The sequence below is a fragment of the Macaca nemestrina genome, chromosome 10 (genome assembly GCF_043159975.1).
Source record: "Macaca nemestrina isolate mMacNem1 chromosome 10, mMacNem.hap1, whole genome shotgun sequence".
Lineage (NCBI taxonomy): Eukaryota > Metazoa > Chordata > Mammalia > Primates > Cercopithecidae > Macaca > Macaca nemestrina.
The window spans coordinates 115,840,792-115,857,255 of NC_092134.1; the positions used below are offsets into that span (position 1 = coordinate 115,840,792).

A 16,464-nucleotide genomic window follows, 5' to 3' on the forward strand; every position below is an offset into this window, starting at 1 on the left:
TAAAGAATAGATGTTCTCTAGTAATCTGATAGAGATCTAGATATCACTACTAACACAGTTTCCCATTATAAAAATTAATCTATCCTGAGCTCCATAGACTCTTTTCTCTGTTATTATACTGTCATGCCCAGCTTCCTCACCATACACTACCATCACCATCCCTCAAACCTCGGGCCCAAACCCCACTACTTCCTCATATAATTCTGGTCCAGGATCTGATGTGGCCCCATGTTCCTGGGCCCAATTCTACTCTGCCCTAGACTTCTCTGCCCCTTAATCTGCATCCTGATCATACACAAACAGAAAACACTCCATGAGATTCATATCAACAATAATTGAATGTACAGAGGATACTGGGTTCTCAGCCGAAATATTTACCTACTCTATCTCAGTTAATCGTTATAGGTACCATTTGTTCCCATTTTATAAATTAGAAAGGTTAAGTAACTTCCCCACGGTCACTTAATTAGTCATTCTGTAAGTCATTTAACTAGTGCCAGAACCTGAAGCCACATTTGTCTGATTCCAAAGCCTGCCTCCTTTCTGCTTAGTGCCTCCTTAAGAGGCACTGGTGAAGGAGGCAGGGAGGATCTCCCTGGAACTCTACAGAGTTTCAGCAAGGCCCGGCTACTAAGATTTCAGGTGCCGTACTCTAACGCAATGTTGTTCTGAACATGGAAGTCTGTCTTGCATCTATAGGTTACTGCTCAGTGCAAGGCTCGGAGCTAGGTACTCGTGTGTAACGGTGAATAACACACATGGGCTGCCCTCAAAAAGCTTACTGTAGAGTAAAGCAGCTTGGTATTCCAGATCAACCGAGGGTGACTTACAGAAAATCTTCATGAACCCTGTCATATTTTGACATATCAGGGACCTAAATGAAAAGTGAAAAATATAGAAACGGGCCTTGTCATAGTGCCTTTTTGAGTGACTGCTCAGGTTCAAGAGAAGTAAGCCCAAGATAAGGTTTTTGCCATAGGTTTTTTTGCACATATCTGCTCTAAATGTAACCACTACAAAAGCAAAGGATGGTAGTCTTTCTGAGGCTGCTCCAAGTTTTTCCACAAGGGGTACCCCATGGCTGAGTTCTTTCACTGAGCAGAACAAATGTTCAGAGGCACTGACCTTCCTTGCCCTTGGCTGCTTCAGGAATCATAGCTCATAGTTCTTCTGCTTCTGGGCTCCTTCTCATTGTTCAGGTTCTAGCTGAAGTATCATCTTCTAAAAGAAGTCTGTCCTGACTATTTTATCTAAAGTGAACCCCATTCCCCATACCACCACTCTCTGTCATATTCCCTTGTTCTCAGGAACTCAGGAAAATTAGCCTCTAAACCTCAGTTTTCTCATTTGTTAAATGGAAGTAACTGTAGTGCACATTCCTCATAGGGTTGTGAGGATCAAACGAGTTAATATATGTAAAGCACTTTGAACCCTGCTTGGATCTTATTAAGCACTATCCTTCCATCAGGAGGAACCATAAGCTACTAGTTCTCACAACTTAGACTTCACTATGAGAGCTAAGCATAGCCACAATAGTCCTGATGATTGGGACCACTGGGACATCAGCTACTCAGCACTCAAGAAGGACTAGAAACCAGAATTCGTGGAAGACCTTGCAACAGACATGCAACAGGAGTCCAGAAGTTCCACCACCTACAAAAAAGGTTGTGTCCTTCCAACCACGCTGACTGCAAGCCTCTGTAATCACATTTTCTAAAAATAAACCAAGGCTCAGAATGGTGTCACCAGCAGTTCTTGTGTTTATTCATTTATGCACACATTCATTCAAAAAATATTTAAGTACTTAGTGTGTGGCAGGCACTATTCTAGGTGACGGAACACAGCAGGTCATGAATCATTCCAGGTCACTGCTCTCATGGAGCTCAAATGCCAGTAGAGGAGAAAGGAAATAAGAAAACAAACAAATAGATAAAATATTCTTAGACAGTGATAGATACTTTGAATACTCCAATAATAATGAAGATTATAATAATACTTCAATAAAAATGATGATGATAATATTAGCAGCTAAACTTATATAGATAGTGCTTAAAAGATCCAAGCAGGGTTCAAAGTGCTTTACATATATTAAATCGTTTGATCCTCACAACCCTATGAGGAATGTGCACTACAGTTACTTCCATTTAACAAATGAGAAAACTGAGGTTTAGAGGCTAATTTTCCTGAGTTCCTGAGAACAAGGGAATATGACAGAGAGTGGTGGTATGGGGAATGGGGTTCACTTTAGACAAAATAGTCAGGACAGATTTCGTTTAGGAGATGATACTTCAGCTAGAACCTGAACAATGAGAAGGAGCCAGCCTTGGAATGCTGTGGGGGAAGAGCATTCCTGGCAGAGGGAACAAGTGCTACGGCCCAGAAGCAGCTACACAGCAGGTATGTTTTAGGAGAAGAAAAATGGCCAGCATAACTGGAATGAAGTGCTGAGGCAGACAATGGCAAGATGAAGTTGGAAGGGAGGCTGCAGCCAGATAAGATAGGCCCTTACTGGGCATAGTAAGAGCTTGAGTTTTCTTCTAGGAACAACAGGAAGACGTTGAAGGGTTTAAGATGGGAAGTGATATGGTACATACATTTTAAAAATATGACTGGCTCCTGTGTGGGAGAGTGGACTATGAGACACAGATAAGGAATGAACTAGGGAGAACAGCTAGAGGCTATTGCAGGGATACAGGTGAATGGTGAGGGTGATGAGAACTATTGTTGCAGTAGGGAAGTGGTCAAGATATGTTTTGGAGGTAGAGTCTGCATGATTGGCTGTTGGATTAAAATAGAGTGATAAGGGAGAGACGGAATTTATGATTACCGTGGTTTTGCCCTGACATAGTGACTTTTGAGAGCTGATTATTAAATTGTCAGGAATTTTGCAAGCCAGTTGCTAAACATAGCTGTTATTAAAAATTAAATGTTATAAATTTATAATTATATAAATTATATTAGGCAAAAGTAACACATGCCTAAAACTTATCACTTCCTAATTGTTTTACTTATACCACATTTTTATTGTTATCTATGATCTTGAGGTTATTGATGGCTACATATCTGTTTGGTGGAAATATTACTTAATGGTAAGCTGGTGCACATCTTTCCTGCAAGCAGTGACCTCACATTGGTTACTTTAAATTAGCCACGGTGGGACTATTTACACCATGGAAATGAGCAAATGTGACAGATCAGGACTTCTTCACTTACTGTTTTGTGGATTGCCTAGAATGAAGAAAATGATGAGGGAAATGTCAATAATGCAGATTAGACTTAAAAGTGTATTGCGTTTGTAGTCACTGAATTATGAATAGCATAAAATATTGAGAAATTCTTCTTTCAGGATTCAAAAGTATTAGCTGGTGTGCCATCTCTTTCCCCTCCTTCTCTCTTTCAATCTAGGGACTAAGCATTATCCAAAAGCAATGGTTACATTACTGCATTGGATGAGACAAATTCTAGTTGCTTCGTTTTGTTTTTATTTTCTACCACGCAGGGGCACATGAGGAAGATGTGACCAGGTATGGACAAAATTCTAAGATATATTTATTTTATCCACATGTAGCATAGTGTGTTAGAAAATTGTGCAGCCCTGTTACAAGAAATTTGTACTAGATCCCCCTGGACCACGGGGAACCTTTAAGTATGCTGAGGGTCAGGTCTTGTCATGCATAGGTAAATTAGATCCTCTGCATGAGCTAAACTGCAAGCTCCATGGGGGCAGGGAGCTTTGTCTGTTTGTTCACTGATTTACTCCCAAGAACTCTGAATAGTGCCTGACACACACTAGGTATTTAGTGTTGAATGAATAAATGATTTGTTTTTCAATGCAATAGCGAAAGCTTTCTGTGAAAGGGTGCCTCAGAAAAGCTTAGAACCCAACTGAGGATTTTAAGAGGGCAGTTGTGCTGGGTAACAGCAAGAGAAAAATAACACAAGGTATGTGATTTTTCTTTTATGGTTGAGAAGAGATCTAAATAGGGAAATAATGCCAGTTCTAATCTAAATATTTTGGAATGAACTGTAACTTTCTTCAGTTTCTCTCTAGCCTCTCCAAAAGGATTTAGCAATGTTTGGTGGTTTTGCCTAGGTATTTTAACAAAAGTTGATCTCATGCTGGCATTATAGCACAATTGTATTTTTTTCCTCAAGAAAACCTGTTCAAAAGACTAACAGGGCACTCAAGCGTTCTCTGAGAGAAAGAACAGTCATAGAAATATTAAAATATAGACTTGCCCCTTTTTTTCCTAAGTTCCACCTGAAAAGCCCACCAAAATGTGCCATTCCAGTGCCTGAAAAGCAATGCGGAAGAATTTCTGTATCTCAAAAAATTCTGGAAATGATTATTACAGCAAGTCATTTCTCAACCACTGTTCACACTGGCCGATGAATAGCATTCTTGAGTTCTCCAGTGAGCAGAGCCAAACAAGTGACTTCAGACTTCAAAATCCCAGGAGTGATTTTGGCCTGGCTCTGATTTTCCCAGAGGCAAGATTATCCTCCTGCAGAATACATCACAAATCCCTGTGAGGACTGTCCCTTTCCAGGTCTTAAGAGAGGGCTAAAAAATCGAAAGCCTTATGCCTCTTTCCAAAATCCACTAACACTCAGCATTTGGCTTTATGCTGGTTTATGACAAAATATTCTCAACCGTGGGGCCTCAAGGGTTTCCCTTAAAATATTTTTTTAGTAAGCAAATACATTATAATGATGCAGATGACTCCCCAAATTAAACATGTACAAGGATTTGCACAAAAATTTTAAAATGCTTCTCATTTGGCTTCCGTTTTAAAAGCACACTTGTAAATGAGCTCTTTTTCAAGGATATATAAATTGTATATACAGGACAAAGAAACAATGTAGTCATTCCAGGGAAAATAAAAACATTAACTTAAATGAAAAAAAAAATAATGAAACCAGTTTATAGCATCAGTCTGTGAAACTCAAACTGGGTAAGAGACTGAAATGTGACGATGCCATATTTGGGAGGGCGTCGCATACACATTAGCGAAACCTTTTACTGAACTTTGCTGCTCAGTGTCAAAATACCCAGCTGTGCGATGGTGCTACCAGGTGTTGTGGGAAGCCTGCTGTGTGAGACCTGGGAGGCGAAATAAAGCATCCCCGAGCTGCCCCAGAGTCAAACCCATTTCTGCTTTCTCCAAAGTGCTCCCTTTCTTGTGGCTAATGTGAGCTTGACCTTGAGCCCGTCCTGACACAATCAAGAAGAAGCTATAAACCATGGGTGCCCTAGGTTAGGATGGTGTTCAGTCGACCAGAAACATCTTCAAGTTTGAGACAGTCCCCCATATAGCATAGTTATGTGCCCATGTTTCTTCCTACCTTTCAGAAGATGTGAGGAAGTATTGACCTTGAGAGTATATGTGCACATGTACAAAAGGATTTAAATTCTAGAACCTCTCCTTAAAGATTTCAGGTGCATCATGGTTCACTTAAAGGCTCTAAAAATATTAAAATTAAAAAACATTTCAGGTGCAGTATGTATGGATGTGTGCATGCACATGTCTACTAATCTACATATGTTAACTGTATAATAAAAGGTGTAGTAATTGAGTAATGGGTTTTCCCATTATTTGGCTAACAAAAATTATAGCATATGCTCCACACAGACTATTTCCAAGGTATTATTATTGTTTTCGTTGCTGTTGTGGATGGTAACAGGCAACAGGTACTGAGTAAAAATTATGCACCAGACACGTACATTTATTGTCTTGTTCAACTCTCACAAGAAACCTATAAGCTAGATAGGATTATTCATAAGAGAAAGATGGGTAGAATGAAGCTGAGAAAGGTGAAGTCACTTGCCACGGGACAGCACTAGGGAAAGGGGAAGCTGGGCTTCAAGTCTGGTGTTTGGCTGCTCTAAAGCTGATTTTTTTTGCCCCCAAATAAAGTGAGCAAAATATGGAAATCATTAGGGACAGAATTTGACCTTTCTTTGACAATTTTAAAAATAATTCTTGCTTTCACAGTGCCCCTAAATCACCATTATGGTAGATGTATACAAATAAAAGGAATTGTAGATACATACAAATGCAAGGTAGATGTATACAAATACAAGGAATTAAGAGTTTCTAATCCCAAGAGTTATAGACAACTAGACTTTTATTGAATGTTTACAAACCCAGCAACACAAGCAAACAGCCATAGTGATGTTGACTTGGAATATAGAAACTCCATCAAATCTATTGCATCAGGTAAAGGGAGTAAGCTCTGTATTCACCAATTTATAGTAAGTGCTTCTCCACATAAGATAAATGTTCCAGAAGAAAAATCTACCATTACTTTAAAATCCAAGATGGCTTGAAGTTTTTCAAGTTGAAAACCTTAAACAGGAATAATGTGTGATGGAGAACAAAGAGAATTTCTGATTTTAAAAAATCCAGGCATTTGTGTGCATGTTGGGGGAGGTTGGGGAAGGCACCTGGCATGTCTGCGAGTGTGATAACACAGATGAGATCAGTAATTGCACTAGATTAGCCAGTCAGGAAGGGCATTTTGTCCACTGTAATTCTCATAACATCTTCATTTATTTTCAAGACATTTCTGAATGGAAATGTCACATAGAAGCACAACTGAGAGAATTTCATCCTAAAGCAAGCTTTTTAAAAAGAAAAACGCACCATGTTACAGTCTTTAGAGGTCATGTTTTTACCTGATATAGACATAGTTTTAGAAAACCATGCCTGAAACAAGATGAAACTGGGTTAAAATATTATAGAATGCAAGATGCCAAAATCGTAAAACGTTAAGTAGGGGAATTATGACCTGCTCCAACCCCGGAATTTTTCACTTACATCCACTCTGTAAAGCAGCGCGTTGTGCTGGCCCGTTCTTTATCATCACACAAGCCTGCCTTGTTCATCTTTATCTCAAAAAGTCAGTTCTAAAGCATTCAACAGGATTATTCACTGTCTAGATTTTATTCAAATCAATTTAAGATCTCCTCCCCATCGGTGCCCAGAACAAAAATACAAACTGTGCAGCATCTTCATTTCCTTCAGAGTAACACAACTCCAGGCCAATCGCCCAATTCGAATTTGGGGAAGAAGCTGGTCACCCCAAAATAGCCCCCATGTAAGACTTCACACACAGCCATGGAGATGGCCTGGCACTCAGCTGGCGGGAGGATGGGAAGGCAGCAGGGCCCGTGCAGATAGGTTCTCAATAAGAGCCCCATGTTAATTCATGGGTTGCTGGCCACAGATGAGTTATTTGAGTCCCTCCCTTGAGAGAAACTTATAAAACAGAATTCCAGACTATAGAATAAGCTTATCAATTGTCTTAAAAATCCCCAGGCATGTCTATTTTACAAAATTAAGCATTACTCATTAAATAAATATTAAGATATATTCTAGAATTCCAAAAAGTTGTCTTAACTACAATATTTGTAACAAGAAGATTCTATTAGTGCAAACGCAGAGGTACAAACATGCACCTGCCCCCTCCCACATACATTTTGAGAGCCTTGCTGTTAACCCCAAACTATAGCAACCTAACCACCTACCCATAGGACCTGTGGCTCTGCACACATTCACTTGATGATAGACAGGGGTAGATCGTTGAAAAGCAAGCACTTGCTCCCTTAAAAGCCTTCTATTGTCAGGCTTGCAGAGGAAGAGTGGGGAGAAACAAGTTCTGCATCTTTTATGGTTATTTCTGCTCACACAAAAATTTCTGATGTTGCATTAAGTAGTAATCAAAAAATACCTCCATGCCTTTTTTCATTTGTAAATAGTATGGCTGGGCTGGGGGTGGTGGCTCATGCCTGTAATCTCAGCACTTTGGGAGGCCAAGACAGGTGGAACACCTGAGGTCAGGAGTTCATGACCAACCTGGCCAACATGGTAAAACCCCATCTCTACAAAAATACAAAATTCAGCTGGGCATGATGGCAGGTACCTGTAATCCCAGCTACTCAGGAGGCTGAGGCAGGAGAATCACTTGAACCGGGAGGCGGAGGTTGCAGTGAGCCAAGATCATGCCATTGTACTACAGCCTAGGCTACAGAGCAAGACTCTGTCTCAAAAAAAAAAAAAAAAAAAAAAAAAAAAAAAGAAAGAAAGAAAGAAAGAAAAACAAAACCCAAAATTATTTTTTTTTATTTTCTCACATCCTACCTTCATTGCATATTGCTTTATTATATATGTTACAAGATGTCTTGGCTGAGCTAAAGCTCAGATATGGATATTTCCAGAAAGTGGAATTAAGCAAGACTCTTACTTCACCTATCCACTTGTATTTATCAATTTGCTTACGTTTTGAAGAGCATCCTTGGAAAAAGAGTCAAACCCTACCAACCTGAAATCTTTGTTCAGGTACCTGAATCCTTGCTATCAGTCGTTTTAAAACCTGTGGGATAAACTTGCACTGCACATCGAAGCTTTATTCTTATATATTACTTAGCCTTGTGTGTTTGTAAGTAAAAGTATGTAATTTAAATACTGCTTTTTTGGTTGAATCAATTAAATCTTAAAGTTTAAAGCTTATTGACCTTATTGTCGGTAAATTAAAGGGAAATAATGATTTATTTTATTTTATTTTATTTTATTTTATTTTTGAGACAGTCTTGCTCTGTCATCTAGGCTGGAGTGCCGTGGCCGATCTCGGCTCACTGCAACCTCCTCTTCCCCAGTTCAAGCAATTCTCTTGCTTCAGCCTCCAGAGTAGCTGGGATTACAGGCCTGTGCCACCACATCTGGCTAATTTTTGTATTTTCAGTAGAGATTGGGTTTTGCCATGTTGGCCAGGCTGGTCTTAAACTCCTGACCTCAAGTGATCTGCCTGTCTTCACCTGAAGGCCAAGGTTTGAAGGATCACTCAAACACTGAACTGTTGACTCCCAGTTGTGGTATGGAGAGGCTGTGGTTCCTACTAATACTAAAGTTTAGGTGAATCAGTATTTTGAGGAATTAGATGACTAAATCAACTCATAGCAAAGAATCACTTCTGGGTGGTACAATTGAACAGCATAAATGTCCCTTACCATTCTTACACGGAAACGGGCGCAACAGGAGTCAGAACGAGGGTGAGACTGAGGGTGCTCCAAGAAGCCACCCTAAGAACGAGGGTATCTAGTGTAACTGTCCATCTGCACATAACTTGGAAAGTGATGATGAATCCATCCCATCTCAGGCCATCTGCCTCGGCAGGTTGCACACTCTGGGGAAGACTTGATAGGTCTGACTTGGAGAAGGTGAACCACCACCACCTGCCCCACTTTGCTATGTAGGGGGAAAGGCACCACCCTTCTCTTCACTTGTCTCTTCTGGGTGGCAACTGCTTCTCTGGATTTACAGAACAGCACCACTGCTGTCATTTAGCCAACATCAGGGAAGGCTGACTTCCAGCTCCATGGGCAGCAAAAGGTCAATGTCAGCTAAAGTGAGAGGGCAACAGTCAACAGGAACAGGAACAGAGTTTCAGCCTTCCAAGTGGCATGTGCCCAATGGGTGAACATGTGTACATGGGTCCACAAAGTCCTGACCCAGCCAGCTGTAGCACCAAAGCAGTGAACTGTACCATGAGTTCATGGGGCACAAGGAGTCATGTTATGTCTTCTCCATCCTAGCTCCTAAAAGAAGCATTCGTCATAGGGGCATGAGGACGGAATACTAGTTCTGTCTACATGGAGTTGTACTCATATCCACCCAATCTGAGGTCATGGTGGTGGCGCCATTCCTGCCTCATAAGAGGAATTGCATGAGCACGTCCAAGACTGCAAGAGTCACAGTCGAGAGTGAAAACCAAGACTGAGCCTTGGATACTTGGAGGCACCTTGAGGATGCCCAGAAGTGTTAGCGGCAGAGACTCTGTATGAGACAGAATGTCCTGCCATCTCCTAACAGGGTACCAATGCTAATGTCCCGGGCACAGTGGACGCCACTGTGTTGTCTGCCCTGCACTTTTCCCCAACTCCATTGACACACATTTCACTCCACCCCCAACCATGAGGGTGGGCTCATTCCTGACACTGGATGAATCAGAGCCCTTCACCAGCCCTCCCAGGACACAGTGATTGATCAAGTGCCCCAAGAGGAGCTGTGCGGAGTCCTTTCCCAGCCTTTCTTGAACTGAAGGTGGAAGGATCTGGTTACAAAGTGAAGATAGGCCTTAAAGCTGCAGGCCCCCATCCCCAACCTCGGTTAAGTCTTGAGGAAGAAACTGGCTTGAGAAAATAAAGCTCGTTTGCAGAGGTAACCTGACATGGAACTGGAGCGAAAGACAGCTAATGATGCTCACATCTGCAGGTCCAGTCACCTTGCCTCCCTTCAGTTGGTTACATGGACCAATAATCTCTCACTGCTTCAGCTAATGTGAATTTGGTTTTTGCCACTTGCGTTGGGGTGAAGTTATAATACAACAATGCTATCTGGCCAGTGAAGTCTGAGTTATTTCAGTTACACAAAGGTAGATGTGATAAGAGTTTGACAGATGTGACAATCCTAGTTTTTCCTAATAAACTAAAAAATAGACTAGACACAATTCATAAAATATGGATTTGAGTGGGTAATGTCTCACATTAGAATTCTCTTCTCCAATAATATAATAAGATAGTTAATCACTTGTTTACTCTATTATTAAATTAATTGAAATAATAGTTGGAAATATACCTATATGGTGCTATAGAAATGATTATTTTTAGCAAATTTGTCATTATGTTGAATGATCTGGAAAAGTATACTTAAAAATAAACAGAGTTCATACTGCATTGGCAGAGAAGGAGAGTGACCAACTCATAACTTTTGATATGAATTTAGACTATGAATAATATAATCAGAGACCCTGGAAACAGAAAGATTTAGTAGACGATCCATTCTACCTCTCGGATGATATAAAACCATCTATTCTTTCAACAAATATTTACTGAGCTCAGTATCTGTCTTGAAGGATCAGAGGTAAACAAAAACGGCAAAGTTCCTACTGTCTTGGAGCTCACATCTGCCTTAGATTGCAATAATTGTCATAAGTTGTATCCTATTCATTGCCTGCTCTTGTTCTGTATTTGACACAGAAAAATGGAAAAACTGAGCTCTATTCTTGAGAGGCTCACAGTCCAAGAGAAACTCAGAATGTACATGTTACATGCTACAATGTTACCATGCCGGGGGAATGAAAACCATGCCTTACCTGGTTGATAAACAGGAAAGAACAGGAGGGATGGTTATTACTAGGGATACAATAACATAAGACATCTTAAAACTCTCCTAGCTTAGGCACCAAACTCTTTTCTGGGTCTTTTACTCCATTCGATTCACTTGTTCCTGCCTTAGAGCCTGGTGGCCAGCATTTGATTTTTGTGCTATGGTAAACTGTGGCAAAGTTCTGCATTCTAAATCACTTGCTGAAAGAACTGATCTTACTCTAGTATTTGTTTAAATCAGCAAGTCTTTGTTTTAAGGCAGCGGTCCCCAACCTTTTTGGCACCAGAGACCAGTTTCATGGAAGACAATTTTTCCATAGACTGGGTTGGTGGCGATGGTTTCAGGATGATTCAAGTGCATGACATTTATTGTGCACTTTATTTCTATTATTATGACATTGTAATATATAATGAAATAATTATACAACTCACCATAATGTAGAATCAGTGGGAGACCTGAGCTTGTTTTCCTGCAACTGGATGGTCCCATGTAGGGGTGATGGGAGACAGTGAAGGATCATCAGGCATCAGATTCTCATAAGGAGCACACAACCTAGATCCCTCGCATGCGCAGTTCACAATAGGGTTTGCACTCCCCTGAGAATCTGACAGGAGGTGGAGCTCAGGCAGCAATGCAAGCAATGCGGAGTGGCTGTAAATACAGATGAAGCTTCACTTGCATGTCCACCGCCCACCTTCTGCTGTGGGGGTTAGGGACCTTTGTTTTAAGGTACATCACAAAAATGTAACTATTTGCTTCACATGCTAATATGTCAAGTATTTCTTTCTAACTGTTCAAAATGTCTACCTGATTCCCGGCAATTAAATTAGCAAAATCCTTTTACAGGCCCCTGAAGTACCCATTCTGCATCCCACCTGCCTCAGCTCAGGATTTCCCTAATGTCACCTAAAAGGCCCTCGAGAGGCACTTAGAACACCAGCTCTGCAGGCACGCTGTCTAGCTTTAAATCTTAGCTCTTTACTGACTGTGTTATCTTGGGCACGTTACTCAGCCTCTCTGAGATTCCTATCTTCCATCTGTGAAATAAGAATAATGATGCCCAGCGATAGGTGAAGATTAAATGAAATCACGCATATAAAGCACTCAACAGAACACCTGGAACATAATAAGCACGCAATTAATATTTCTCTATTATGATTACACAGGAGCTCATGATGATCAAGTATATTAAGATGATACACTACCATCATCTTAAAGAAATATTTTGCTTAGCTGTTTGATACCACTTATACTTAATCAAATGACTACTATTTCTTTAAAATACGAATAAAGGCTACTTTCCAAAATATCTGCTATATTCAGTGGCCATATTAATTTGTCATAAAGGTAATATGTGTATGATATCCTACTGAGAACTACAAAGAATGATAAGTAAGTCATAGTCCTTGCTTTCAAGAAGTTTACTATCTAGGAGTAGGATAATTAGACCAGCATAAAAAATAGGTATATACAATGTGACAATCATTATAATAAAAGTACAGTAAAGTGAAAAGCAACTGAATCCATTTGAGAGGACCTGGAAGAGGTGACATTGGAAGTCTCACTAAATTTCAGGTACAGATGAAGGAGCTAGGCATTTCTGTAGATGACAGCACATTCTTTATTCTTTCCTTCTTCTCTGACTATTCTTTCTTGGTCTCAGTCTTGGACATACATCTTTCATCCAATGTGTAAAATTCAGTATTCCCCAGGATTCCACCCTCAACCTACTTCTCTTCTAATCTCCATATCCTGAAATAGCTCACTCATATCACATATTCCATTCACTCCAGATATAAATCTCTAGCCCTGATCTTTCCCAAGATTCAGACTTAAATCCAGCTTCCTCTGAGATGCCTCTTCCACCCATGGCACATCACAAACTTGTCACAGTGAAATTTGTCTCATATCCTCCTCCCATATTCCTTATTCTCATTGGAGATACTACTCTCTGTCCAGTCACCCAAGCCAAACTCTGAGTGTCCCACACAATAAATTGGTCACCAATCCTACAGAACCTACCTCTAAAATACTTCCACAGATCTCCCTATCATTCTCCATTTTCACTGTTACTGTCCTACAATCTTTCTTCTTGAAAATGGCCATATCGTCCCAACTGGTGTCCCATCTCCAGTATTACTCCCCTTCAATATACTATCAATAGTGTCATCCGAATACATTTTCTACAATGCAAAACTGGTACTGCTTAAAACCCTTTCCTGCCACCTAGACAAATCCAACATTTCTTGGTAAGTCATACGAAGTCCCTGTGGTAAGACACCTTCTTACCTTTCATTTTAGGCTCCAGAGTAAACAAATCACCTGCAGTTCCTTTAATACCTGTGTATTCTTTTTCACAACCTCCAACATCCTCTGCCTGAAAATCCACCTGCTCCTTTTTACCAGGCTTTTGCTTTCCTACTTTCTCTTCAAGGTTGTGCCCGATAGTCATTCCTCTGGAGAGCCTGCTAAGGTGCTTTTCCTATGGGTGCCTGTGACTCCCCATATGAGTCCCTTTTATAGCCTTCATTATACTGCTGTGTAATCATTGCTTTACTCATCTTCTCTCCCATAGACTGTGCATATCCTGAGCAAGACATCCTGTTTTCATTCATTTTTTAAACATATGTTCACAGAGTGTTTACTGGATGAAAATGATACACTAGGTCCCTGACTTCCTGAAGTTTATATGTTAATGGTATATGTCTGGTAAGAGGGTATAAAGACAAAAACAAATTATTAAGACAATTTCATATTCTCACAGAAGCTATTAAGAAAATAAAGCACAGAATAAAAAGTGACTAGGTGGTGGTGGTGCCTTTTTGAGGAGATTCTGGAAATCCAAATGATGAGTAACCAGCTTTGTGAGGATCTTGAGGAGAAAGTTGTAGGGTCTTGCAGGTTACTGTATTAGTTTTCTGTGGCTATGCTAACAAATTACAACAAATTTACCAGCTTAAACAACACAAATGTATTATCTAAGAGTTCTTTGAGATAGAAGTCTTCCATGGGTCTTATTGGGCTAAACTCAAGATGTTCGCAGGGCAGCACTCCTTTTTGGAGACTCTGGGGAAGAATTCATTTCCTTACATTTTCCAGCTTCTGGAGGCACCCGTAGTCCTGGAGGCACCCGTAGTCCTTCTGGAGGCACCCGAGTCCTTGCCTCTCTTCCTCCATCCTCAAACACAGCAGTGCTGCATCTACCTGGCTCTTCCATCGCTACCTCTCCCTCTAATTCTCTTCTGCCCCCTGCTTCCACTTGTAAACATCCTTTTGACTACATTGTGCCCACCTGGATAATCCTGGATAATCTCTCCTTTCCAAGGTCCTTAATGTAGTCACATTTACAAAGTTCCCTGTGCCATGTAAGGTAATATATTCACAGGTTCCAGGGATTAGGACATGGACATTTATGGAGGCCCATTATTCTGCCTACTACAGATTGGACTTTGATCTAACTGAAGTACATTAACTAGTGGAGAGATTTTAAGCAAAAAAGTGACATGAGCTGCTTTATATTTTAAGAGTTCCTTCTTCATACCATGTGAAAGATCTGTGTAACGAAAAAGGGAAAGCAGGAAGAACAAATATGAGTGTATTCATTCGTTCTCGCATTGCTGTAAAGAACTACCTGAGACTGGGTAATTTATAAAGAAAAGGGGTTTAATTGGTTCACTGTTCTGCAGGCAGTACAAGCAGCATGGCTGGGGAGGCCTCAGGAAATTTACAATCATGACAGAAGGTGAAGAGGAAGGAGTAATGTCCTACATGGCCGTAGCAGGAGGAATAGAGTGGAGGGGAAGGTGCTACACAATTTTAAACAACCAGATCTCATGAGAACTCACTCAATATCATGAGAACAGCAAGGGTAAAATCCACTCTCATGATCCAATCACTTCCCCCGCTCCCCAGCCCCTTTTCCAATTCTGGGGATTACAATTCGACATGAGATTTGGGTGGGAACCAAATCCAAACCAGGTCGAGTCTCTCAGTAGTCCCAATAAGAGACAGTGACTTTGACTAGGGTGACAGGAGTGAAGATGGTGAGGACTGTCAGATTTGAGAAGTATTTTGGAATAGAAGAAACAGAACTTGCCGATAGGTTCAATGTAGAAAGTTAATAAAAGAAAAGGACCAAGGATGATTCCTAAAATCAGAGCTCAATCAACTGGTTCATGGTAGTGTCACTGACTGAGAATGATGGAGAGTGGAGGAAGACTACATGGGTTTGGAGCAAAACATGGACATTAAGGTGTACCAGGCTAGAATGGTCATGATTTCATGCAGTCATTTCTAAAAACAACTATATTTCATGAAATAACTATATGAAATCCAAACGGAGTTATCAGGTAGGAAGTTGAATTTATGAGACTGGTGCTTGCAGTAGAAAAGCAGAGATGGAAACATAAATTTGGGATTATCATCATAAAGATGATATTGAAACCACGAGCCTGGATGAGCTCATCCAGGGAGGAAAAGTAGACAAGAGAGGAGGGCAAGAGCATATCCAGGAAAACTCAAATCTTGACAGGACTTATTCATATTTATAGCCCTAGCACCTAGTGCTGGCAAAGAGTGTCTGCTTCATAAATTGCTGATAAACACAGGACCAACATTCTGGGACTCCATACTATTAGGAATTAAGTTATAAAAATTTACCACTAAATAAATTACAGTAAAAACAAAGGTAATAAACACCCAAAGCCCATCAGTTCCTAGTCGTTTTACCACATTTATTATTATTTTACTGTTTACCACATTTTACTATTATCTTACCATTTACCACATTTTACTATTTGCTCTTGAGATTAGTTATTACATCTATTATATTGTCCTAACTCCACTGTCCGTGATGTCACATTAGTAATGGTGTGAGTATTTACACCATGGAAATTGGCAAGTGCCACAAGTTTATTATTTTGCCAATTGTTGGACTCAAAAAAGAGATAGAGAAAATGTTAATCAGACAGATTCCATTTAAAGTGTCACATTTATAGTTATCACATTGTGAATAGCACACAAAAATGGGGAAATATTTTTCCAGTATGTGAAAATTATTACCTGATTTAGTGAAAACGTTGCTCATATCAATGATGAATAAATGAGGTTCTAACAAATGTCTTCATTGTTTGGCTTTCACCTTAATCATTAACATAAAGGAAAATTTCCGTCAACATTAATATCAGAATTACACTTGCGAATTAATCGCACTCTTAGGTTGGCAAGAGATAGAAGAATTTAGCAAAAATCAATAAAAGCATTCAGTGAAAATCAATTGGTTATATGGCATTCAGAG

General features: G+C 40.1%; 1 protein-coding gene across 2 annotated transcripts in view; it reads right to left on the reverse strand.

Annotated features, from left to right (window-relative positions):
* LOC105492151 (sarcospan) overlaps nucleotides 1-16,464 on the reverse strand; it is a 112,943-nt gene that overhangs the window by 79,570 nt on the left and 16,909 nt on the right. The window contains exon 1 of one of the 2 annotated variants that reach the window (XM_011759129.3): nucleotides 16,230-16,301. The exons of the other annotated variant lie outside the window; for it this stretch is intronic. The gene's annotated coding sequence lies outside the window, so the exon portion shown is untranslated. Of the gene's footprint in view, nucleotides 1-16,229; nucleotides 16,302-16,464 lie in introns of those variants that run through there. 2 annotated transcript variants of the gene reach the window in all.